Source organism: Pelobates fuscus, chromosome 1, assembly GCF_036172605.1.
Source record: "Pelobates fuscus isolate aPelFus1 chromosome 1, aPelFus1.pri, whole genome shotgun sequence".
Classification (NCBI taxonomy): Eukaryota; Metazoa; Chordata; class Amphibia; order Anura; family Pelobatidae; genus Pelobates; species Pelobates fuscus.
The window spans coordinates 170931582-170958462 of NC_086317.1; the positions used below are offsets into that span (position 1 = coordinate 170931582).

At 45.0% G+C, this 26881-nt stretch overlaps 1 protein-coding gene across 5 annotated transcripts in view; it reads right to left on the bottom strand.

Annotated features, from left to right (window-relative positions):
- Positions 1-26881, bottom strand: part of ATP2B4 (ATPase plasma membrane Ca2+ transporting 4) — a 130837-nt gene that overhangs the window by 85591 nt on the left and 18365 nt on the right. The window lies entirely within an intron of this gene.

The following is a 26881-nucleotide window of genomic DNA, read 5'->3' on the forward strand; positions in this document are numbered from 1 at the left end:
CGTTGCTGCCGCCCAGAAGTAACGGGAGTTTAAGTGCAGGACTAGTTTTTTTGTATTTATATTTAGAATATTGTTTAAAGTGGCACTATTGCATTTGGCCAATTGGGAATAATTCTTAAAAAAAAAAAGCTCTGGCTGACAATGTTGGAATATTTCCTACAATGTGCCAACAGAAGGATCATCCACCTCTACATCCTGCCAATTCCCTTCAGCTATCGCTTGTGAACAGGCATCATCTTGCACATAGCTGCCTATGGCACATTAAGGTGTAAGCGCAAAATTACTTAAGGTATATCCTTTGATCTCACATGTTCTTCGAGAAACTCAATTTCTTACTCTTGCATATACGCGAGAGTATATAGTTGACAAGGCTCCTGGCAGGTGAAGCCACCAGGAGCTGAAAAAGCAAGGCGGCTGAAAGATGGTGGCCATCCTACAGAGAACTTCTGGTTCACAGCAAATGCACACATCACCTCGGGGACAGGAGCTCTTTTTGTATTTTTGCAAAGGCCTCAAACATGGCAGTGCCTCTTTAATAATATAGGTTTGCCTGATTAAAAAGACAGCTATGTGTGAACACAACTATAACAGTATACATGTTATGGATGCTTAGACTCCTCCACCCCCCAAAAAACCCACACAAAGACTGATCTAAAATGCTAACATATCAGAATGCATAAATAAATACATTCAAGTACCCTTACCATCACAAAAATATACTCTTTCATTCCTTCTTACATCCACATACGAACATTAGGGCAACATTCATCCTCTTAGTTAACTACAGCTATTATTTGCTGCCTTATAACTCCAAATATCTTCTGTCTGTGTGTGCATATACTTTGAAATGTAATCTCTCAAATTCCATAAATATATTAATAACCCAGATTCTGCCACACATTTAGTGCATTTTGCAGCTTGCCAGAAGCATTCACAATAGCTTCTGTTCTACATTATCAGAAAACAAACAAATAGAATAAGCCATCCATCAGAAATTAGTGAGCTGCGGCTCAAGAGTGTACCTCCCACTAATCTTAGGCAGCCCAAAACATTGTTTTTTGTTTTCCTTATGCTATCCTGAGATTAGGACGCCTGAACTGCATGATATCTGTCATGTCAACCCTCATCATGGAAGAAGTATCCTTTACATACAGCTCTCTCATATGTATGTTCGTGTACATATTTAACAAAGTAATTTATTGAAATATTAAAATAAGGAAGAATTTTAATCCAATCTAATATGAGTCATGGTAGTAACTATGTTATTCCCAGCATAAGAGAAAAAGTTAGTCTCCTGGGATTTCTATGTGGCCACCATTCTGACTGTTTAGAGACTGGAAAACTAGGCAATATCCAGTGCTTCAGTGAATGGAACACATTTGTTAATAAAAAGGGGTTGTAGGAAGATGGCCAGATTTGTTTAAAGCGAAATGTCCACAAGTAACCGTTCTTTCCCAAGGAAGGTGTCTTGTGGGAAATCTCTGAAAGCAATAAAAAAAAGGCACCCAGACCACTTCATCCCAAGGGCCCAGTAGTTTTAACCCTGCAATGTAAAACATTGCAGTTTTTCAGAAATGTGTTTCCATTGCAATTAACTCCCTGACAACCACAAGAGGCGCATCCGCGTTGATAAGAGAGTCAAACTTGGTTCTCAATCAAATGATGCTCAAAGAGCAGTATTTGATTAACATAGCGTTTTTCCTATGTGGAAACATTGGATTGGCCAAGTAGCAGAACGGAGACCAACAAGGCAAGGACTGGAAGGGTGACAGGGAAAACAGAGATTAAAACCATAGCGTTATTTTAGCACAGTTTAAATCTTGTCTGGGCTAACGATGCCCCACTGATGCTACTGGAGGTGGGGTTAATTTCCGCATGTGCAATGTTTCATTTTGAATGACTCCAGGCACCTCTAAAAGGCTTTTATAAGTCCTCATACAAGTCATAATAAGGGCCCTGTCTCATAATCAGCTTGAGAGTTTCACGTTTGAAAATTAACCTTTTACAGCAATTCATAGTTTAGCAAATAATCCCATGTCTGTTTACTAATTGAAGCACCTCTAGCATGGTACAGTTAGAATGAAGGATTTTGACATCTAGGGGTTTACTCACGGAAGTGAGAATTGTCAGGAATTTAATCTGAATTTCAAATTTAAAGCCACAGTAGTCAAATTGGAACCTTGAGGCCTTTTCCCAGATGTTTAGATGGATAATTGTTTCCAGTTTAGCCCCTTTGGCCTTAAATGTCTATTTCACTTAACATTTTTGACAATTCTAACTTTAGTGAATAACCCGGTTGGGTCTTGAATAGTGGAGTACGACGGTCAAAATTCTAAAAACAAAATAATGCTAGCATAATGAGCCACATTTAAAACAAATAAACACTTCTGGGAACAATTTTGTTTTTATGGTAAGATACCTAATAAAAGGGGCAATGGTAGAATGCATAAATCACTTTCAGATGTGTAATTTTTCACGTATGTGAATGTACAAGGACTGGCACAAATCAGCATATATATTTTGCTTTCCTCAAATAATGTTCTGTTTACAAGAGCTTTCATATTAATAATCCATTCTTGATTTTGTTGCAAGCTTTGAAAAACCAAGAAGTAAAAAATAAAAATAAATATGACATCACTCCATTCTGAGGCTCACAACGAAGACAACGTGACTGAGTCATAGGGGAAAGGCCTGATCATTTTAAATCAAGCACAAACAATAGGGTAGGAAAAGGATGGGAAGAAAAGGGGTTCGGGGTGGCTGTTAGACGAAACCCACATCATAGTAGCACTATAACAAATTATATAATAAGACAGATAATAAATGATAGAGTGGCAGACCCTGGATCGAATGAGAGCCGCAGTAGCAAAACTCTAAATGTAGGAGAAAGATCACCTAAACTGTGCTCTCAGATAGCTGGGCATTAACCCTTAATTATAACAATTGAAAATAAAGACTCAATAGGTACCCCAGGGGATCGGGGAAATAAGCTGAGAAGGAGCACAGTAATGAGGAATGAATATATATATATATATATATATATATATATATATATATATATATGGAAAAAGTAACAGGGGAGACAAAAACCCTACCTTTATTATAACCTAATCAAAAACTTTATAACAAATAAATAGATTATCCACTAGGGGAGGAGGACAAGTACCAGAATACAATGTTCTATGGGTACAGGAAGAAATGGGAGATAATCCCATATAAACTCCTCTTAATAAGAGAGCGGTTCTGTGGGATAGAACTTGGGGCTGTGGTTAAGATATAGTGACCCCGAAATATAAGGTGATCTGGCTGTATATGGGGATATAGCTGTATCTGTGGCCGCTATAAATGCGGTTGGTAAAAATAGTCAGCCATATGATTGACACCCAGGTGCAAGGGTAGAAGATCAAGGTCCCAAATTATATAGTCACTGTTTAAGGTGATTTTACTATAGATCAGGGATGGCCAGAACTTAAATCCCAGTCAGTTGGCTGATAAAGCATCAATGGAGTTGCAGTTCTCGAACAGCAGGTGGTCTGCTATTTTCATACCTGCTTTGAAGCAATAACTATCGAGGCTATCTGTGAATACTGCATAAGGACAATGTATAAACCTCCCAGAACTGCTACAGTTTAAAACAGATGACTGTTTTTGAAACACAAAGAGAATTGATGAATTTCAGTATAATAAATAAATATTTCCCGAGGGAGATTTATGAAATTGTTATGTTCTGGAAAATGATGCAAAATACTATAAAAAAAAAAAGAAAAGAAAAGGGAGGGGGGGGGGGAGGATCACCATGGAAACCTCAACACTCCTTTGGTGACTCCTCCCCTTTTACAACATTTCAAAACAGAACACTTTAATTAATCTCCCCTCACGCTAAGAACCGCAGATAACATACTGACACAACTTGACTCGACAAAACACCTGTACAATCTACGTATTTCACCTTTTTATACTGTGGGATTTAAAGCCTTATTGAACTGCCTTCACTCAAAGCATTGTATTTTAGTCATAAAAAGCCTCATACAGCAGAGCTCTATGTAAGCACTTTTTTGGTCATTTGTGCTAAAGAGGATATACTTTAATACTAAAGTTATGTTATGCTGCCAATAGAATTCAGAGGCTAATTCTGAAGAGTAATCAAACACATCAATGCCGGAGAATGAAAAAAATGTATAGGCACCCACACAACTTCATTGGTTAAATTAAATTAAAATAAAAAACAAAAAAAATTGGTGAGTTTTTTGACACACATAGCAATTTAAGAATACATGTACTGAGAACTTAAAGGGTTACTGCCAAAGAACACCCCAAGATGTGTTCAGCAACATCTCCCGAGTACAGGGATACCACCCATGTTCGGTGTGTTGGGTTATCTGGACCTTATTTGAAGGGTGTGCATTCCAGTTTTCCAACTTGGAATTTTCACAGCTGGTCATCATGCACCCATGTCCTATTTGGGACATTTTTTTAAGCTGGCCAGTTGTAATTTACCCCCATCAAACCATATATTTTTTGAAAGTAGACACCCTAGGGTATTTCAAATGGTGGTATTTTAACATTTTCAATGCACTAATTCTACCACCAGTCTTTGTCAGGTTTTATGGTGTTGTGGAAAGTTACAGGGTCAATATAAGGCTTGCCCAATTCAGTTTGCCAGATGGTTTGCTTGGTCTGTGTTGCCTTTTGAGACCATACGGTAGCCCAGGAATGTGAAATAACCTACATACATATACACACACACACAGTACATGTAATGACTTCCATTGTGGGAATAAAAGTTGCGGCAGCCACTTGCAATTGCCAGAAAGTACCTAAAATGAAGGGGAAATTACAGTAAACATCCCAAACCTATTTGGTAAGTATTTGCAGGGTCTCCAGACATGGGTAAGTGCTGTTTTCAGCCAGTTTTAAATCAGTTTCACTGGTTTCTTGGTAATAGAATTTGACAGTGCACTTTTTTTTACTTTAGTACTTTGCCACATCTAGTATTTATTTATTGTTTATTTGATGTCTCAATCTACACCATGTTCTGATTGTGATGGGAATGCAGTGGAAGGTTATGCATTGACTATCTTCAGAAGGTAACCTCTTCAGCCTCACCTTTACCTGCTCAGCCACAGGACATGTTGGCATAGCTTACAAAGGAAGTTGCAAGGTATTGTCTGAATCTACACCATGTTCTGGTTATGATGGTTATGAAAACAGTGAAGGAAAACAGTTATGTACTGACTGTTTCCAGAAGGTAGCCGCTTCAGCATAACCTATGTCGGGGCAGCCACATGACATGTGGGCATGGCTTACAAGGAAGTTCCAAGGTATTTTAGAGGCCTTAGGGGGGAAGAAAAAGAGGCCAAGCTTTACCCTGTGGAGGAAGGTATTTCCAATCCCTGAACTACACTACCTAAGGTGCAAGCCTATGGATCAAATGTGGATGCAGACCTGTCATCCAGCTGTAGCTCTTCAGTGCTGTTTCTACAACCATAAAAAGTGTTAAAGATATAAAGGCTACTATGGAGAGAGCTATTAAGAGTCAAGATTGAAGATGCAGTCTGAAGTCTTCAGGTTACAACTGACTTCTTCACAGAAACCTCCCGAGATGTAACTAGGATATTCTCTCGAACAAATGGCTTTATCTATAGCAGCTAGGAAAGCATTATGGTTCTGTTTCTTTGATGATGACTCATCCTCCAAGTCTGCCCTCTACTTCTATTTGAAGGGGAGGTGCTGTTTAGGAAAGCTTTGAATGAATCCATTAAAAAGGTGATTGAGGGCTGCAAGATCCAAGAATCCCAGCTCCTCATGGTCTGAAGATCCAAGAATCCCAGCTCCTCATGGTCAGACAGGAGAACCTCCAGTGACCAGCATTTCTGAGATACATGGAGTTACTGACAACGCAGGGAATACTGTAGAGGTAACTCATGGCAATTGGTAAACCTGCCTTTTGAGGTTCTAATAGAGCTATGAAGCCGTCATTTTGCTCTTCAGCAATAAACATGTCTCCTCCAGTACTAGGAGCCTCATTTTCTGATCAGACATACCTGGGCTCGTCACATTCTGGAGATTTCGGTGGTATCCCTAGTCCAGACTGATATAGACTGGAGTTTTTTCTTCAGACACAGGAGTCTATATACCAATAAGAGAATTCAGACAGATGAATCAAAAGGTATAGCACTGAAGAAATGTGTAAGAAGCCTTCTGGACTAAGAGGTGATTTCTTAAGTCCCATAACAAGAGCGGTTCCAAGGACAATATTCGCCTCTCTTCTCGTGCTAAAAGAAAAGGCACATGGAAGCCTATACTAGATCTAGGAAGGCCAACAAAAGGCTGAATGTCAGAGTCTTCGGGATGGAGTCAATCAGATCCATATCTCAAGCAATTTGGAAGGATAATTCCCTTATCTCGATACATCTCAAGGATGCTTACCATCACATTCAAATAGCCCTAGATCGTCAGCATTATCTCAGAAGAGAACTTCCAATTTAGTGCCCTACCATTTGGCCTCACTGCAGCCCCAAGAACCTTATATGTGCTTATAGTGATAATAAGAGTCAAGAACACCACTTGGTTCCATTATCTGGATGATCTACTTCTGGTAGCTTCAGACCCACAGAAGGCAGGCACACAGACGAATATAGTTCTTTCAGAACTCCTGAAGTTTGGCTGCTTGATGAATATCAAGAAAAGCAATTTCACATCAGCTTAGAGGTTGACATTTCTGGGTGGAAAATTATATGCTCTGCTTTTTCCCTATCTCAGGAACAGTTCCACATATTGTGGAAGCCTTCTCTTCCAGTTTCTTCATTTCCGCTTGATAACAGCAAGAAAGTATATGCAACTACTAAGAATCCTGGCTTCCACCATCAGACTTGTCAGATGGGCTCAATGGCATCTCTGGATTCCTCAAAGGTCCTTCCTATCTTGGTTGAACAAGAGAAAGATTAATTGGCACGGGAGGGTCAGATCAGGCAGACCCCAGGATCGCGATCGCTAACGATCAGGTAAGTGGGGATTTACTAATCAGACTTACCAGGTATGTCCGAGGTCATTAACGACCATTTTTTGTAAGACGTACCTGGTATGCCCGAGGTTGGGAAGGGTTAAGCAGAAACTTTCATGCTATTGCGAAAATTAAACCAATGCTGGCATAACCAGATGTTTCTTAAAGTATTACTAATTAATAATAAAGTGTTTAATCAGGAAGTGTACATTCAGATATTCTCTGGTTTCCAAGTACATCCTGAGGATGTTACTTTTGCCTAACATCCAGGGGATGTTACTATTGCCCAATTTAATGATACTCATTTTATCTCCCTCTGAAGGATTAAGGGCTGAGTCAACCCTGCTGGGAATATAAATATATATTAAAAAAATTGTGATATACTGTATATATAACAAGGAGAGCACTCACTGGACTTACTTTCAAACACAAACACAAAGATAAAGAACCGCGCTTACAGCAGCAGTAGCTTTGTATCCAACAGCTCAAAGTACATAGTAAAAACAAAGAGAACGTTACCTGCGCTCTGACCCAAATCCATATGTTCATTTAAACAAAATGGAGGCTCTTTAGTTTTATTCCAATGGCTATCTGAATATACGTCAAGGCAAGCCCCACACTAGCCATTAGATTTGCTGATATCAGCCAAGAATCTCCAAGTATGTAGGGGTCTTGAAAACACCCCTTCATGTCTCATTAGAGATATTTACACTTCGTCTGATACCAGCAAAGTTTATTGTATGTGTAGAAGCCCTATAAAGGGTTAAATGTGAAAGGGTTTATAAAATACCCCTTCCTGTCTCATTGGAGATTCTTGGCTGATATCAGCATATCTAATGGCTAGTGCAGGACTCACCTTTTGGGGCTTGCCTTGACGTGGCAGGTGAGCTTATATTCAAATGGCTATTGGAATAAAACTAAAAAACCTCCATTTTGCTTAAATGTACAGAGAGATCTAGGCCAGAGCGCAGGTAACGTTCTCTTTACTTTCAAACACAATTTATTTCCAAAACTTCGGTCACTTTACATCTGTTTTGTAAATAAATTGTGTTTGAAAGCAAGTCCGGTGAGTGCGCTCCTTCAAGTTTATTTATAATTACAGGGCTGGAGGTGCACAGTGGCAAGAACAATTCAAATGAAAAGTGAGTACAGGACAGTGGTATACATAGATATCATCAGTAGAATCTGTTGGAGTCAGGTTGCAGGTTCAATTCCCGGCAGGGCTGACTAAGCCCATCATCCTTCCGAAGTAGATTAAAATTAGTATGTATTTATTATTTAATTGTATAATTCTGTCTGTAAAACCAAACTAAAAATTTAGAGATATACTTTAATACAATTGTTCATTCAAGTACAAGGGTTAATTAACTTCTCCAAGGCTGGTAAAAATTAGTCATGCTTGAGCAGACACTATCCTCAGGCTCGAAATGGCATTAGATTTTCCTTGTATGTATCTTTTACACTACATGATTTTTTTAGGGCTAGAATGGGCTCCTACTGTTAGAAAGGGAAGATATGACTACTGTCAATGACAAGGGGTGAGGGAGAATGGGTCACTAATGCTTGTCCTAAGGTCTCTAGTGGGAGAGAATGAGCTACCATTTACTTATTAACTCGTCCTCAACAAACTAAGCCAATGATATCCAGGTTGGTTAAAATTACCGTGACTGCTGAGCCCTCGAACCCAAGAAACCCCCAAACCCATTCCCTTTCCCAACAAACACCCAACACCATTTAAAATAGGAAATAGGAAATTTTGGTTACTAACAAATTCTAGCAACTTAAAACATATTGTCGGCTGCTGAAATGATCAGCAGACAGCTACCATTAACATGTACTCCAGAGCACTCATCCTCAACCAAAGCAGACTATGACCGCCCAAGTTTCTCAGAGCAACCTCCATTTATTGGGACTGGCAAGGGAATACTACAGCTGTGACGAAATGAAAGAAAGAACACAACAAGCAAAGCATAGCAGATACAAAATGTAGGGTGGGAAAGAGCACTGCTAGGATCAGTCAGCCGTGCACTGCTTCAGACTGGTAAATTTTCTCACTTTTCCCAACATTCCCTGCTACTTACCAACATTAAAACCATGCAAACCCCTCGAGGCAGCAGTCATGTCCCCTACTTCAACTAGTTTTGTGGGGAATGCCTCTCTTTTTTTTTTTTTTATTCTTTATTTTTGTCGTGCACATTAAAAGGTAACATCCAACATGTTTCTCCGCTGTGCCCCAACAGCTGCAGCGGGGTTTGAACAACATATAGCATTCGTATGGTTAAAGTCAGTCATTACGATAATTGTTTGGCACTTTTTAATTGGTTGATTGTGTATGTTGTGGTGTAACTGGGATGGGTTATAGGAGTGGTTGCGAGTGTGTAGTCTGAGATTGTGCGGTGATTTGTCTGGATTGGTGGTGTGGATGTGTCGGGTCGGGCTGTTCGGTTTGGAGCGATCGTATCATGGCATGTCGTGTATTTAATGAAGGTGGGTGAACTGGCCCGCCATAGGTAGTACCCCTTACCAAGGGGGTAGCGGGGGGGGAGAGGGCTGGCCCGTGTGTAGACAGCCACCTGCCATGTAATGCCCTGCTTCCAGGTGTTGTGGGTCAAGGGGTGGTAGGTTCTCTTTGAGGGGGCTGTCGTGTGTGTAGTGCTGTAACACCTATGTAATATCTACGTAATATCTACAAACTACTTATAACAGGCTCTGGCATAACACATTGCGAGCAGGTGTAGTCTCTTAGGGGTTCAAGTCCCTGGGTGAGTGACCGGGTTGGCACCTGGAACAAACGGGGCAACTTGGGAGGGATTCCAGCTGTGAGAGTTTGTCCGTCTGTCGGTGGTTATCATCTGGGATGGTATGCCCAGTGCCGTGAGGAGGGTCGAGGCGTCTGCCAGCGACGAAAGTTTGTGTATCGTTCCTTCATGGTCCACCACTAGTAGTCTTGGGGACATCCAGCGATATTTAATACCGGCTGCTCTTAGCTGGCTTGTGAGTGGTTGTAGAGATCTCCGCCACTGCAGGGTGGACCTTGTGAGGTCCTGATAGAAGGTGAGGCTAGCGCCTTCAAAGATGAGCGGCGTCTTACCCCGCACCGCCGACCAGATGGAGATTTTGTCGTGGGAGTGTGAGCATCTCACTATGGCATCCTGTACGGCCGTTGCTGGGGCCTTGCTGGGCTTAGGCAGGCGGTAGGTCCCGTCCAGGGAGACTTTTTTGGCATGTGCAGCTGGCAGGATGGTAGCCACCAATCGCCTCACATAGTGTGGGAGTTCCTCTGGGGTTACCGTGTCTGGGATGCCCCTTATCTTAAGATGGTTTCTCCTTGATCTGTCGTCTAGTGTGGCTTGGTGTATTAAGAGTGATTGTTGCGTGGTTTGTAGTTGTTGGATGGCTTCCTGTACTGTGTTCATACCTTGTTTGAGGTCTGCAATGTCTCCCTCTGCTGTTCTCACTCTGTCATTGACCCTCTGCAGGTCTGCCTTTATAACTGCCACATTAGCCGCCAGTAGGGTTTTAATTTCTCCCACCAAGTTTTGAAAATCCCTCTGGGTGACTGGGGCTGATCCCTCTTCTGTAGCCTGTGTGGTATGCCCTGCGTGTGACTGGGCAGGCTGTGTGTTGGTCTCGCTCAGTGGAGGATTCTCCTGTGCATCCACGGCCCTGTTGCTCCCAGACGGCGCCATTTTTGGTAGAGGCTGCCTCTGGAGCATATCTCCAATGTTCTGCGCCCCTGATGGTGTGTGTGGGTGGGATTTTTTGGACCTCCGTCCCATCTCGGCGGCTGTTGCGACCTGAGGTGTCGGCCTGTCTCCTATCGCACCCGGCGGTGAGTATGCGCCGAACAGTGCTGCCAGGTCCAGGCCTTGGGTGGTGTAGTAGGCCCCAGTTTTCCGTTTCTTCCTTGGCGCCTTGGCCGCTTGGAAGAACGGCATGTGGCGTGTCGGGGTGCGCCCTCGGTGCTTGTATGTGTTCCGCCTGCTTGAGTGGGGTTTTTTGGGGGGTATTTTGGGGTATTTATCGATTATTATATCGGAGCTGATTTTACTTGCGTCCGCTCCGGTTCAGGCGCAGGCTCCGCCCCCGGGAATGCCTTTCTTAATGGGGAAGTGTTGAATACACATAATCAACGTGGCCAAGATGGGGACAGTATCTGTGCACAGAGATGACCATAGGTTTATAACAAACTAATTTTAAGTAGCTTCATATTAGACCGGTCAATGGGCCCTATATAGTATATCATAATTCTTAAAAGGATACTATAGTATAGTGTGCCTTTAAGAATTAAAATTTTGAGCCATGTGTATGTGTGGCAGTTTATCCAATACAGCATAAAGTCTCCTTTAAGAATGAATTAAAGACATGCTTGAGACATTGCTGTAAGGAAATAAGATTTTTTTTTTTTTATCTGCTTGGGACACATCCTGTGCAACAAATCCACAGTGAAAATGTTGTGTGAGAATATATGCAAAGAATCAAAATGGCTGTATTGAAAACTATGAATTCATTAATTGTTCAACCAACTTTTCCAACTGGAGTTTATACATTTTTAAAAATATAAAAATTAGTTTTCCTGGCACTATAGCTTCCCCCTCCGTCGAGGCATCCGCATATGGTGCAAAAGGGTTTAAAACCCTTGGTGCTGGCTCTGATCGGCCTTCTCTCCTCCCCTGCCGTCTGCCGCCGTGGAAGACCTTATGTGCATGCGCACCAACGACTGCACACTCATTAGGATTTCCCCATAGAATAGCATTATTCAAAATGGGGTTTGCATAGCGTGAGGACGTCCAGCGTCAGTTAGGCAACCGAAAATAGAGATGGCGTTAACCCTAGCAAGTACTTATTGTAGTTACTTAAAAACTGCAATAATTACTTGCTAGGGTTAAGGGGCCTGGGACACTGCACCCAGATCATCCCAGTGAGCTGCACTGGTCTACGTGCCTATAGTGTCCCTTTAATAATTTTTGTCACTTTTTCCCCCAACAAAAAAAAAGTGCTTTACTTTTTCCCCACCACCACAGTAACTGGGAAAGTCTTGTGAAATGGAAGTTTATACAAAAACTATAATTATCAAAATAATTATGGTTTTTAACGGTCCTTTTTCAGAACACTTTGATAAATATCTCCCAACTTTTCTTTGTCAATATCTATTTATTTATAAAATATTAATTGAGATTTCTCTAGTTTTACAAGTTTAGTATAATATCATATTTCTCCAAGTATTGGTAGTATTATGTAGAATGCCTACTTACTCTGCTTACCAATTGGGCTTTTATCCTATCTTTATCTACTATAATGCTTTCTGGATTGCATTTTCTTTGTACAAGTGGATATTTAGAGATTTAGTTTATATTTACTTTTCTGTTACACTAAGTACCTACCATTTTGAAAAATAAATAAAAATGTGTTCTAAAACAAGTTGGATGAAACCAAAAGACGTATCAAACATTACTAAAATTACATACTGTTGTAAAAAAAGTCACTGATGGAACATCAGGAGAAACTCATGTTTATTTTATTATTATTTACTTTAAATATGATTAAATATAATAAAAATGTATAATGTGCATGGGAACACCTAATGTGAAAGAGGTCCCTAACAATAGGTCAAATACATAGCAAAAATATGGTCTGATGAGCCACAATTTATACAATACAGTAGAAGCAACAGGAAAAATCCCATAAGCCTCAGGCAAATTAATCCTTAATCGTGTCTTGATGAGATACATAAAAAAAAAATATATAAATATTTTTCTAGAATCTATCTATCTATATATCTATATATCTATATATCTATATATCTATATATCTATATATATATATATATATATCTATATATATATATCTATATATTCTCATGATTCAGCTGGATATTTGCAATGGATATATGGATAATCATTGATGGATGGTCATGTGATTATCCACTATAACTGTCAGATATTTTTTCCATCAGGTGATATGAGTGAAAATAGACCAAAGTGCACATAAAAAGGAAGAATGAAATTATATATGAGATGAAAGATTTGTGGAAAGTGAGGGGGAGGAAAAAAAAAGAAAAAAAAAAAAAAAAAGGGAGGTAAAACGGACAGAGCAGGGTGATACAGGATCACTTATTCCGCCCTCCTCAGTTGATGATCTTTTAACTTGCAGAGGAGGAAGCTGCAATATGGATGCAGAAGCTGCCCCCTATGGTAGCCAGGTTACTGCATATCTGGCAGCATGTCCAAAAATTGCGTAAAAATTCACCCTAACACTACATACCTAAACTTTGGCAGACAAGTTGTAGCCTTCGAAAGGACACCAGATGACTTCCAATATATAGGAATAAGGGCCTTGCCAGCTGTCAAAAGGTGTTCTGTCAATAGTCTCCTCAATAGTCTGACTTGACAATAGTTTTGATCGCAACATAGAAATGTTTAACAATTATTTCTGCTTCAATGGAAACAAAAGCATTCCGCCTATCACTGCCCTCCCCTTGTGCCACATAGCTAAAGGCTAGAATGAAGCTGGCCTGACAAAAATATGAATGGGGAAACATTTGACATGTAAAATAATCATTTCTATGCAGGGTTTTCTTTGTTGAAAAGTAACACGAAAGATGGCCTGTTCCTTTCTCAAAAATTCCCTTTTAAATATTAGGACTCACAAGCTTGCCATGCAAATAGTTTGTGGCAAGAGTGACTGCAGGTACCCACTGTTTAAATTCACAGCAACCGCTAAACATGGTGCATTGAATACCAAGTGTCATTCCCTTCTCTCGTATGACTGGAGGCCTGCAAAATCAACATGTGATTTAATAAATAGAAGATTTGACCTTCAAATAGTAATTTATTTAAAAACATTTTTTAAAGGAGAGTGGGGGGGGACAAAGTAGAGAATCCAAAGTTAGCAAGCCCTCAGCTTTCACAAAGGAAGCTAGCTCAGGCACAAAAGATTAAACACCAGGCTGGGCTCCCTCCCGCTCATAACAAGCCTAAGATAAAAAGTCAGCAAGCGGCCATAATCACCAATAACTCTGTAATAACCTATTAGGAGATTAGCTTTATAACAGCCCACAACAGCAGAGGGGGTCCAAATCAGTATCCAGAAAGAATTACATTGTGGGGAGGCAAGGAGGGGTGTTGTCGGGGGGCAATGAAAGAAGGTTGTTCTATTGCAAAAAAGAAAAAAAATATTAACTAAAATCCTTTTTTGCCATTATTAATACTTATATAGCGACAAGATATTCTAAGGCACTTTACAATGGGGTTATAGCAACAAATAAACAAGGTATAAAACTAGGGATGCACCGAAATGAAAATTCAGGATGCCCTTGGCCGAAAAGGATTCCCCCCCCCAATGATGTGTGTAGGTTATGTAGTGTGTATGGAATATAGTGTGGTGTTGGATAGGGATTCAGTTTGTATGTTTGTAAGTTATATAGAGTGACTAGGGCACATAGTGTGGGGTGTGATAAGGGTGTAGGTCACAGTGTGGGGTGATAGGGATGCCAGAGTGAGGGGGTGACAGGTGGCAGAGTGTGGGAGGGAGGGGGTGACGGGTGGCAGAGTGTGGGAGGGAGGGGGTGACGGGTGGCAGAGTGTGGGAGGGAGGGGGTGACGGGTGGCAGAGGGAGGGGGTGACGGGTGGCAGAGGGAGGGGGTGACGGGTGGCAGAGGGAGGGGGTGACGGGTGGCAGAGGGAGGGGGTGACGGGTGGCAGAGGGAGGGGGTGACGGGTGGCAGAGGGAGGGGGTGACGGGTGGCAGAGGGAGGGGGTGACGGGTGGCAGAGGGAGGGGGTGACGGGTGGCAGAGGGAGGGGGTGACGGGTGGCAGAGGGAGGGGGTGACGGGTGGCAGAGGGAGGGGGTGACGGGTGGCAGAGGGAGGGGGTGACGGGTGGCAGAGGGAGGGGGTGACGGGTGGCAGAGGGAGGGGGTGACGGGTGGCAGAGGGAGGGGGTGACGGGTGGCAGAGGGAGGGGGTGACGGGTGGCAGAGGGAGGGGGTGACGGGTGGCAGAGGGAGGGGGTGACGGGTGGCAGAGTGAGGGGGTGACGGGTGGCAGAGGGAGGGGGTGACGGGTGGCAGAGTGAGGGGGTGACGGGTGGCAGAGTGAGGGGGTGACGGGTGGCAGAGTGAGGGGGTGACGGGTGGCAGAGTGAGGGGGTGACGGGTGGCAGAGTGAGGGGGTGACGGGTGGCAGAGTGAGGGGGTGACGGGTGGCAGAGTGAGGGGGTGACGGGTGGCAGAGTGAGGGGGTGACGGGTGGCAGAGTGAGGGGGTGACAGGTGGCAGAGTGAGGGGGTGACAGGTGGCAGAGTGAGGGGGTGACAGGTGGCAGAGTGAGGGGGTGACAGGTGGCAGAGTGAGGGGGTGACAGGTGGCAGAGTGAGGGGGTGACAGGTGGCAGAGTGAGGGGGTGACAGGTGGCAGAGTGAGGGGGTGACAGGTGGCAGAGTGAGGGGGTGACAGGTGGCAGAGTGAGGGGGTGACAGGTGGCAGAGTGAGGGGGTGACAGGTGGCAGAGTGAGGGGGTGACAGGTGGCAGAGTGAGGGGGTGACAGGTGGCAGAGTGAGGGGGTGACAGGTGGCAGAGTGAGGGGGTGACAGGTGGCAGAGTGAGGGGGTGACAGGTGGCAGAGTGAGGGGGTGACAGGTGGCAGAGTGAGGGGGTGACAGGTGGCAGAGTGAGGGGGTGATAGGGATGCCAGAGTGAGGGGGTGATAGGGATGCCAGAGTGAGGGGGTGACAGGTGGCAGAGTGAGGGGGTGATAGGGATGCCAGAGTGAGGGGGTGACGGGTGGCAGAGTGTGGGAGGGAGGGGGTGACGGGTGGCAGAGGGAGGGGGTGACGGGTGGCAGAGGGAGGGGGTGACGGGTGGCAGAGGGAGGGGGTGACGGGTGGCAGAGGGAGGGGGTGACGGGTGGCAGAGGGAGGGGGTGACGGGTGGCAGAGGGAGGGGGTGACGGGTGGCAGAGGGAGGGGGTGACGGGTGGCAGAGGGAGGGGGTGACGGGTGGCAGAGGGAGGGGGTGACGGGTGGCAGAGGGAGGGGGTGACGGGTGGCAGAGGGAGGGGGTGACGGGTGGCAGAGGGAGGGGGTGACGGGTGGCAGAGGGAGGGGGTGACGGGTGGCAGAGGGAGGGGGTGACGGGTGGCAGAGGGAGGGGGTGACGGGTGGCAGAGGGAGGGGGTGACGGGTGGCAGAGGGAGGGGGTGACGGGTGGCAGAGGGAGGGGGTGACGGGTGGCAGAGGGAGGGGGTGACGGGTGGCAGAGGGAGGGGGTGACGGGTGGCAGAGGGAGGGGGTGACGGGTGGCAGAGGGAGGGGGTGACGGGTGGCAGAGGGAGGGGGTGACGGGTGGCAGAGGGAGGGGGTGACGGGTGGCAGAGGGAGGGGGTGACGGGTGGCAGAGGGAGGGGGTGACGGGTGGCAGAGGGAGGGGGTGACGGGTGGCAGAGGGAGGGGGTGACGGGTGGCAGAGGGAGGGGGTGACGGGTGGCAGAGGGAGGGGGTGACGGGTGGCAGTGACGGAGGGAGGGGGTGACTGGTGACAGTGACGGAGGGAGGGGGTGACTGGTGACAGTGACGGAGGGAGGGGGTGACTGGTGACAGTGACGGAGGGAGGGGGTGACTGGTGACAGTGACGGAGGGAGGGGGTGACTGGTGACAGTGACGGAGGGAGGGGGTGACTGGTGACAGTGACGGAGGGAGGGGGTGACTGGTGACAGTGACGGAGGGAGGGGGTGACTGGTGACAGTGACGGAGGGAGGGGGTGACTGGTGACAGTGACGGAGGGAGGGGGTGACTGGTGACAGTGACGGAGGGAGGGGGTGACTGGTGACAGTGACGGAGGGAGGGGGTGACTGGTGACAGTGACGGAGGGAGGGGGTGACTGGTGACAGTGACGGAGGGAGGGGGTGACTGGTGACAGTGACGGAGGGAGGGGGTGACTGGTGACAGTGACGGAGGGAGGGGGTGACTGGTGACAGTGACGGAGGGAGGGGGTGACTGGTGACAGTGACGGAGGGAGGGGGTGACTGGTGACAGTGACGGAGGGAGGGGGTGACTGGTGACAGTGACGGAGGGAGGGGGTGACTGGTGACAGTGACGGAGGGAGGGGGTGACTGGTGACAGTGACGGAGGGAGGGGGTGACTGGTGACAGTGACGGAGGGAGGGGGTGACTGGTGACAGTGACGGAGGGAGGGGGTGACTGGTGACAGTGACGGAGGGAGGGGGTGACTGGTGACAGTGACGGAGGGAGGGGGTGACTGGTGACAGTGACGGAGGGAGGGGGTGACTGGTGACAGTGACGGAGGGAGGGGGTGACTGGTGACAGTGACGGAGGGAGGGGGTGACTGGTGACAGTGACGGAGGGAGGGGGTGACTGGTGACAGTGACGGAGGGAGGGGGTGACTGGTGACAGTGACGGAGGGAGGGGGTGACTGGTGACAGTGACGGAGGGAGGGGGTGACTGGTGACAGTGACGGAGGGAGGGGGTGACTGGTGACAGTGACGGAGGGAGGGGGTGACTGGTGACAGTGACGGAGGGAGGGGGTGACTGGTGACAGTGATGGAGGGAGGGGGTGACTGGTGGCTGTGAGGGAGGGTGTTCGTAATACCTTTCATTCCCTGGTGGTCCAGTGACCTGGCTCCCTGGTGGTCCATCTCTCCAGTCTGCAGCTCCGCCCGGTGTGAATTGCAGACTGTGCTGCATCTCGCGATATCCACAAGTCAGAGAGATGCCGTGGTAATTGGCCAGAGATCGCTAGATGAAGCAAAGTCTGCAGCTCACACCGGGCGGAGCTGTAGACTGTACTGGCTCTCTCGCCAGGCAGATGGAAGGGGCTTTGCACCCGACGGCACACAGGGCAAGCCGCTGGGTCCCCTCTCGATTGTCGGGTCCGCGGTCAAGGACAGAGGACCTGACAAGTGACTCTGCCCTATTTTGCAGATTTTACGCATTTTTGCCCAGAGTGGGATACGCCCATTTTAGGACGAAAAAATGTCGGCAGACGATATTTTGGTGCATTCCTATGTACAACATCAAGGGGTAAGTAAACAACAGAGGATGTATTTACTAAACAAACAATGATGTAGACATGACAATAGGGTTGTAAATGATACACCAAAAAAGCCAAGCTGGAAAAATAACAGAAAAACAGTATATCACCACAGTGTCAGTAAGTGTAGTGAAATATAAGTATAAACGATACTTAGCTCAGAGTCATAACCAGCCTCCCCAGATCGCTACCCCAAAAAAAAAAAATAAAAAAAAAATCAGCAATTTTATTTTGTAAAAGGTGAACAATCACCATCCTAGGATAACATGAAAGAACAAATGGTCCTGTGTAACATCTACTACCTTGAAGAGAAGAGTGGGACCAATAGCCCCCCACAACCTCGGGGGAGGCACCTTGTGAGCGCTTTATTCACCGCAATCTTGTGAGTGCACTTATGCGTGGTGCATAACTGACTGTATTTATTGTATTACACTATATTTTGTTTATGTTCCTTTTTTAGATTTGTCCAGCCGTATCCCGCATATTTGTTCTGGAAAAATAACAGAGCTGAATAATTTTGTCATTTGTCAAATTCAACAATTAAAATAATAATAATAATAATAATAATAATTAAAAAAACAATGTAATAGGGATGCTCCAACCACCATGACGACTTCAGTGATTTGAAGTGGTTACGGTATGTATGTGCAGTGTTTCTGCTTGGAACACTGCTATTTGGAATTATGTGCGGGGGCAAGTTGCATCACAGGCTACCATCTTGGTGCCTGAGCAAGTTGCTGTTGATGCCATCAGGGTGCCTGAGCAAGCTGGTTTGGGGCAGATCGAGGTCACAGAGCTGCCGGAACCAGAGCGATGTTACAGAGAGGCTAGAGGCAGACAGAAAGCACTCAGGCTTTTTGTAGGCTCATTGGCATGATAGATTGATGGCAGAGCACATGGGGGCAATACGATGGCACACAAAGGCTGGGGGCAGAGAGAGAGCACTCTCAGGTTTTCTTGTAGGCACATATGGCTCATTGGCATGATGGCACAGAGCTGTCAGGGGCAGAACGATGGTACCGACAGGTTGTTTGGGATGATATACAAATTTTATGCATTTACGGCTCATGATATGCCAAAATTATGCATTTACTACTCTTTGGAATGATGTACCAAACTTATTACACAGAGGCTAGAGCAATGGCACAGAGAGGTAGGGGCCAGAGTGATCAGTTTCTGTATTTATTGCTCATTGGCATGATGTATCAAGGTTTATGCATTTAATGCATTAATAGCATTCCCTTGTTGGGAATCCTTCAGAACTCCTTCTGTTCAATGCTTGCCTGGTTAGGGAGTTCTCCCTTATTGATCAGTAATGTCCAAGTGTCAAGTGGGCTAGGCAATTGGTCCCCAGGCTGCTCTTGAACCACTTTTCACATCTAAATGCCCAAGTGCATAGTACTTGAATAGAGAGTATTAAACTACTGTGTACGTCTATCAACACATCTATTTTGTTTGTGTACGATCGCTGATGTTTTCGGGTGTGTTGGTAAAATTCCACTATGGGCTACTAAGTTGTTTTTGCCTCCCAGGCCACAAGTTGCCAACCTTCCCCTGTTAGTGGCAACCCTTATTTAGGGAAATGGAGAGAATCCATTGTGTTCACTCCCCAGCAAAAATTTCCTAGACCGAGGGGTCGGAAGTCTTAATTAGGGGAGCTGGTTCCTGATTAATGGTGTGTGTGTAATATGTGCTGCCTTCTAAATTTTCTTTAAATGGAAAATAACATCTTGTGAGCAGATTACCGGGAGTGAATGGGAAGCTGCTGCAGATCATTAATTAATATTTGGAATGCTGAGTCAGTAATTAAAGTGGAAGGCAAATAGGGAAGGGTGAATATACTGTCTGAAGTGAAAGAGGGTTAGATGAATGAAAAGCGTATAACCCAGATTTCATTAGAAAATATTGGGGGTAAAATATACATTCTAGGAAAAAGCTTTAAAAGTGGAGAAATCGGCATTAATAGTTCACTGGTTTTCATGGACACTGCTGCATTTTGGAGACTTTGTCCCCATAATTACTTTTATATATAGAAAACCCATCAAGTTATTTATTGCTTTTCCACACATATTTTTTATGACTAAGTAATGTACAATTTAAATTTCAGCATGTTGCAAAGCAGAAAACAATTAACATAAAACAAGTGGATGGATAATTAAAGGACCACTCTAGTGCCAGGAAAACATACTCGTTTTCCTGGCACTAGAGTACCCTGAGGGTGCCCCCACCCTCAGGGACCCCCTCCCGCCGGGCTCTGGAGAGAGGAAGGGGTTAAACTTACCTCTTTTTCCAGCGCCGGGCGGGGAGCTTTCCTCCTCCTCTCCATCTTGATCGCGACGTCATCGGCTTAATGCGCATGCGCGGCAGGAGCCGCGCTCGCATTCAGCCGGTCGCATAGGAAAGCATTTACAATGCTTTCCTATGGACGCTTGCGTGCTCTCACTGTGATTTTCACAGTGAGAAGCACGCAAGCACCTCTAGCGGCTGTCAATTAGACAGCCACTAGAGGATTTGGAGGCTGGATTAACCCTCATTATAAACATAGCAGTTTCTCTGAAACTGCTATGTTTATAAAAAAAAAGGGTTAATCCTAGAGGTACCTGGCACCCAGACCACTTCATTAAGCTGAAGTGGTCTGGGTGCCTAGAGTGGTCCTTTAATATTATGGATGTGAACATTGATGAGGGTCCTGCAGTTTTGACAGCTAAAACCCACACATCTACATCCTGCTCTCAAACGTTTCTGGTTCTCAACTGATTGAGTTGAAATTCTCTGCATTGGTGACTGAGGTAATTTAACACTTTCTATTCAAGTGCACCCATTTTAAGACTATTCAAAAGTATATATTTGTAGAAAGTTGATCCGCTAGGCCTAGACTATTTAACTAAGAGCATTCGGACAATTAATTTAAAGGACTTAAAGGGATACTATAGTCACCAGAACAACTACAGCTTATTGTATTTGTTCTGGTGATTACAATCAGTCCTTTCAGGCTTTTTTCTGTAAACACAATTTTTCAGAAAAAGGGCAGTGCTTACACTACAGCCTCTGGGACACCTCCGCTGGTCACTCCTCAGATGGCTGCTAGAGGTGCTTCCTGTGGCAGTCCTGCCTAGTGTGCAGCACAGCCATTCAGTGTCTCCACCCTCTGCATGCAGACACTGAACTTTCTACATAGAGATGCATTGATTCATTGCATCTCTATGAGGAGATGCTGATTGGCCAGGGCTGTGTTTGGCTTGTACTGGCTCTGCCTCTGATCTGTCACCTTGGCAATTATTGTGATTGGCTGAGATCACCGCTTCAAATTATGTCAACCAAGGAGACAGATCAGAGGCAGAGCCAGCACCAACAGACTGGGAAAAAGGTAATATTTTACTATATTTAGGGGGCAATGGAGGGGCTTTGGGGATGGATGGTGTTTTTAACCCTATAGGGTCAGGAATATTTGTGTTCCTGACCCTATAGTGTTCCTTTAACTCCAATGATCATAATCACTACAGTACGGTTGTGCACTTGCTCTACTAGGCAAACCATTGTCATACAGTTTGACAATTTACTTGGGTCCCTTGGGGCTGCAAGAGGAGTCGTACATATCTATAGAATAAAGCAGGGCAGACCCAGGACTGTGCTGAGTGGCTTATGCGTTCAGCCAATAAGTGCACTCCTGCATGGCCTTGCTTATAGGTCTATAGGGCTAAAAGATATTCCTGCATAAGAAGACTAGAGGCAGGGGCTGCAACAGCAGATGACAAGCAGGTCCAAGAAAATTTTGGTTCTACTGCCTCAAATTTGCTTTAACCTTTAACCACTGTATCACCAGCTACTGTTACAGCTCATGGTTACAGTTCATTTTTGTGTTTATAGGTTTTGCAGGGAGCTTCACAAACCATGTCCCGCTACCACAGATTTGGATTACGTTACTGCCCCCAACTACAGCAAATCCATAAATGTTTTCACAGATTTATTTACTTAACCCCTGTCACTTGTTGGACAAAATAGTAGTCCCCAACTGCACCCCAACATGGCAACACATTACTAAAATAGCTCAGCTGCCTGCTCTCAGACTAAGGAGGAGTGTCTGTGCATCAAAATTTGCACAAAACTGACATTTGCCAACCCTGAATTCTAGTTCTGGACTGGCTGATAACACCACAATGATACTACCTCTAGCAGCAAAGGAGTTAAATGCGGTAAGTGCATCATTTCACAGGGAAATGATGCACATGCAGACCCCAGGCACCATGACCACTTGAAATCACTGAAGTTGTCATGGTGCTTGGAGTCACCCTTTAACTCTTATCACGGGGTCATTTTACTATCAAATTCTGGGAAATTAAGCAAATGCATTTTCTCTATGGAATTTTTACATACATATTGAACTTTAAATGGTGAATAGTACAGAGCTTGCATGTTCTACTACTTAAAAAGTTTTAGATTTGTATTCTTTTTTTATCTCCCAAGAACAGCGAAACTGTAAACATATTGATTTTTGGGTAACTAACAAGGTCAAGTTGGAGACACCATGTCATGTCTCTTTGCTTGCTTCCCAAAGCTTTTTGATGACGTAACACTATTGCCTCGTTTCCACTGAGCGGATCGGTTCGGGTCGGTACAGTTTGGAAGGTTTAGAATGGACCGGCCCATTCTGGTGAGTGTTTCCACTGCAAGTCAGACCTTCAGGGCCATGCGAGGTTTAGAAAAAATGCTCTTCCTGTCCACCAATCAATGGATTGTATAGTAGGTCCGCCCTAACCGAACCGTTCCATTTCCTATGGCCCTACATCTGAAGCAGGACCCTGAATGGATCGGTACGGTTCGCTTGTATGGACTACTTTCATAATGGAAACACCCAAAATAGCGAACCGTACCGAACCGAACCGAACCGATCCGCTCAGTGGAAACGAGGCATTGGTGTCACCACAGGTTCACCAGCATCACACGACTGACTCAATTTCTAACTTTAGCATCACTGATAGCCAAGGCCACTCAGCCTGGGAGCCAGTCAGGCAGTGTTGCAGAAAGATATCATTGCAAGGTAGGCCAGCAATAGCCTGGTATTCTATACTGTGTGTACTGTGCACAGAGCCTGCAGAAATGGGTGACAGGCATCAAATCTCTGTGACAGCTTGTCCTAGAGATTTAATGCCAGAGCAGACTCTGTAAACGCAATTGCTGGATATTCAGCAAAAGCCTTTAACATGCCGCAATAGCGGCTTGAACCAGGAGCTAAGTGTGCCACCAATCATTTTTAAATATGTTACCAGTAATGACTGCACAAATCCTATGAGGTAATTAATCCAAATAATATACTGGTGCTCAGGAGATGGCATCCCACTTCTAAATGCAGAGAGAGTCCAGGCACATAGGTTCCATCACACTGCAGTCATTTTACTGGAATAAGCACAACATGACAACGTTTCGGCTGATATGGACAGTCTTTCTCCAATCATGTCTTGAGAAAGGCTGTAACGTTGTCATGCTTATTTGAACAAAACGTCTGCAGTAGGATGGAATCTATGTGCCTGGACTCAGGCTCTGTAACCTTCTGGGGTATCTGCATATTTTGCCAAGAACCCAGATGGTGACTGCTTCGTTTGCATTTTGGTGGCTGCACGGTGTAGAAGAAGGTGGTTTTCATTTCCCTGAACATATTCCTCGCTGGTACCACAATCTTCTCCTGTGAGTAAATTCTGGCATTGTACACTTGCGCATGCGTGAGAGTGCAACACTGATGTCTATGTAGGATCCCATGGTAGCTCCACCTTTAGTCAAGAATAGGACAAATATATTTGACAAAGTAGTCTCTATTATGGCTTATGATATCTTTTGACTGGGTTGGAATTTCAGTTGGAGTTTTATGAAATATTAATTTTGGGGTGATGGTGGAGAGGAGGATGGGTGATAGGGCGGCTTTAATGGCAGTTAACATCTGATCCCTGTAGTATGGTGCCAAAGCAGAGGATGCCTGGGACAGTCTTGGTGGGTCTAGTGGCAGCTTACTTCCCATGAGAGGAATCTGGGAATACCCATATCTCACTGCAATCAGTGAGATCACTATTGTGGGTGGATTCAAATGACTGAATTGTACTCTTAAAGGGACACTCCAGGCACCCAGACCACTTCTGCCCATTGGAGTAGTCTGGGTGCCAACTCCCACTACCCTTAACCCTGCAAGTGTAATTATTGCAGTTTTTTTAAAAACTGCAATAATTACCTTGCAGGGTTAAATACAACTCTAGTGGCTGTCTACTAGACAGCCACTAGAGGGCACTTCCGTGTCTATAGCACAGATTTTCTGTGCTAAAGCGTCGCTGGACATCCTCACGCTGTGTAAGGACCTCCAACGTCACTCAATTCCCCATAGGAAAGCATTTCCAATGCGCATTAGGTCATCTCAGCCGGCGGGCGGGATCAGTTTCACCCACCAGCTGACGGTAATGAAGAGGAGGAACGGCGGCGACCCAAAACCACCGCCGAGGGACATCGGCGGGGGTCTCAGGCAAGTGACTGAAGGGGTTTTCACCCCTTCAGCAACCGGGGATGGGAGGGAGGGAGAGGGAACCTGCAGTGCCAGGAAAACTGATTATTTTCCTGGCACTGGTGAGTCCCTTTAAGGTCAGACATTACTAACTGCACTAGAAAGTGTGAGATATAGATATATAACACACACACACACACACACACACACACACACACACACACACGTTCCTGACACTATTGTGTTAAAATATTTTTAGGTCCCCAGCCCCCCTTGCATGGCAAAGGAAAAGGTGTTTTTACTCATCTTTTCACCTACGCCACGCTGGTCTCGCAGTGGCTGGCCCTGCCTCCATGCCTGTTCATCAATCTTGATGATTTCAGCCAATCCAATGTTTTCTCATAGGAAAGCATCGGGAAGCTATTGCGTGTACACAGTTAAACGCCACGCTGCGCCAATCAGCATCTTCTCATAGAGATGCACTGAATCAATGCAATCCATGCACAGCGTGGAGACACTGAACGCTAGTGCTACACATTGTGCAGCAGAGGACTAGGAAGTATCTCTAGGGGCCGTCTGATTCACTGCCACTTGAGGTGTTACTAGGTACCAATGTAAACTCTGGAAAGGTAGTGTTTACATTATAGGTCATACAGGGACAGGCAATAGACACCATAACCACTACATGAAGCTTTAGGGACACCATCTGGCCCCTTCAGACCCTGTGAAAGTATGGCATGCTGTGTCATTCGCAAATCTTTACTGTTCTGCATCTGTTACATATGCATGCCAATTTGAAATATGATTTTTAAAGGCTGGTTTGTTATGTCTCACCTCCCCTTTCTTCTTTCCTTTTTTTCTACCATCACTATTTCTCTTCCTAATTTATTAAATGACCAACATTTTATGACAATGTTTTGGGGTTTAAGGAGTACTTTAGTCATTGAAGCCACCCAGTAGTAGCGGGAGTTTAAGCACAGAGCTTACTATTGTAAGTTTAAATGTGCTTTTGTATTACACAGCCATGTTACAGTGTTGCTGCCCATCCCATGTTTTTCCTGTTAATAGTTAATCAGTGTTAGGGGTGTGGAGCTTCTATTCTCGACCCGGAGGGTTTAGAAAAATACCCCTCTCTGTCTTATTGGAGATTTTGCCTTTTAGCTGAAAGCAGCAAGTGATTTGTTAGTGTAGGAGTTACCTAAGAGGTTTTGCCTTGACATAGTGCGTAAGTAACTTTAAAAAAAAAAAAAAAAATGTTTTATGACAATTACGCCTAAGAATGTTTTGCACATGCACTTTAACATGTGACTGCCCTATACACCTTTTCTTTATTATTCCATCACTGGTCCTTAAAAGATTGGAGATAAACACACAGCCCTAACCCTGCATTATGTACATCGGTCCTAGTACCATAAAGTTATTCCTGTTCTGACCCTTCACACAAGCAACTCACTCATACACCTCCCTATAGCCACTTCCCCCCTCCACCCCCCCTTAGAAAGTGAGAAGTGAGTGAATGAGTCAGTGCAGGAGACACGGAGACAATGGGTGTGGGTGGAGAGAGAGAGAGAGTGAGAGAGAGAAGGCGAGAGGGAGGGTGTGGGGGTGATTAATGGGGAGGGAGAGGCCTCAGTCAGCACTGCAGATAAACCTGCCCAGAATATTAAACCCTGCACAGGGATCTCCTGCTCCTGACATTAACCCCCACTATTTGTAAAGCCAGCACAGGAGCAAATACCTTGAGAAACACAAATTGGAACTGGCACAGGAGCTTGCAATCTACTTGTAAAATGCTTCAAAGTCAAAGGGGCATACAGTACATTTGCTATTTAGGCTGGCACTCTAAAGAACTAGGGTGCTTTTAAACTGTAATGGGCAGGGTTTGCATGCGGGGGAGGGATAACAAAAGCATTTTAAAAGCACTGAGGCACATATGTATTATGTGAATGAGTTGACCACTAACAGAAGGGAAAATTTCCACAGGATATTCCCTTTTTTTTCATCTCTGCTCTAGAGGGGGATAATTAGCTATTGCACTATAAATAATTACTGTCTGCAACAAATAAAGAAGGGAAGCACTATAAACAAATCTCTTCCTGACTGTGCCCCCTCCCCCCCCACCACCAATCACTTTTTCTCTTTTATGTCATAATCACATCTTTTGCAGATTCCCCCGATACTCCGTTTCAGCTCTCCCTTCTGTTCACTGCATCCTTCCAGAACTGCAAAAAGTACTTCTCTCCTGCCTGAGGCTGGGAACTAACAATTTTTAAATTAACCATTTATTGGAATGTGCATCAGAGCATACTACTGTAGTTTAATTCAGGCTGCTCCAACAGTGGGGCAGGA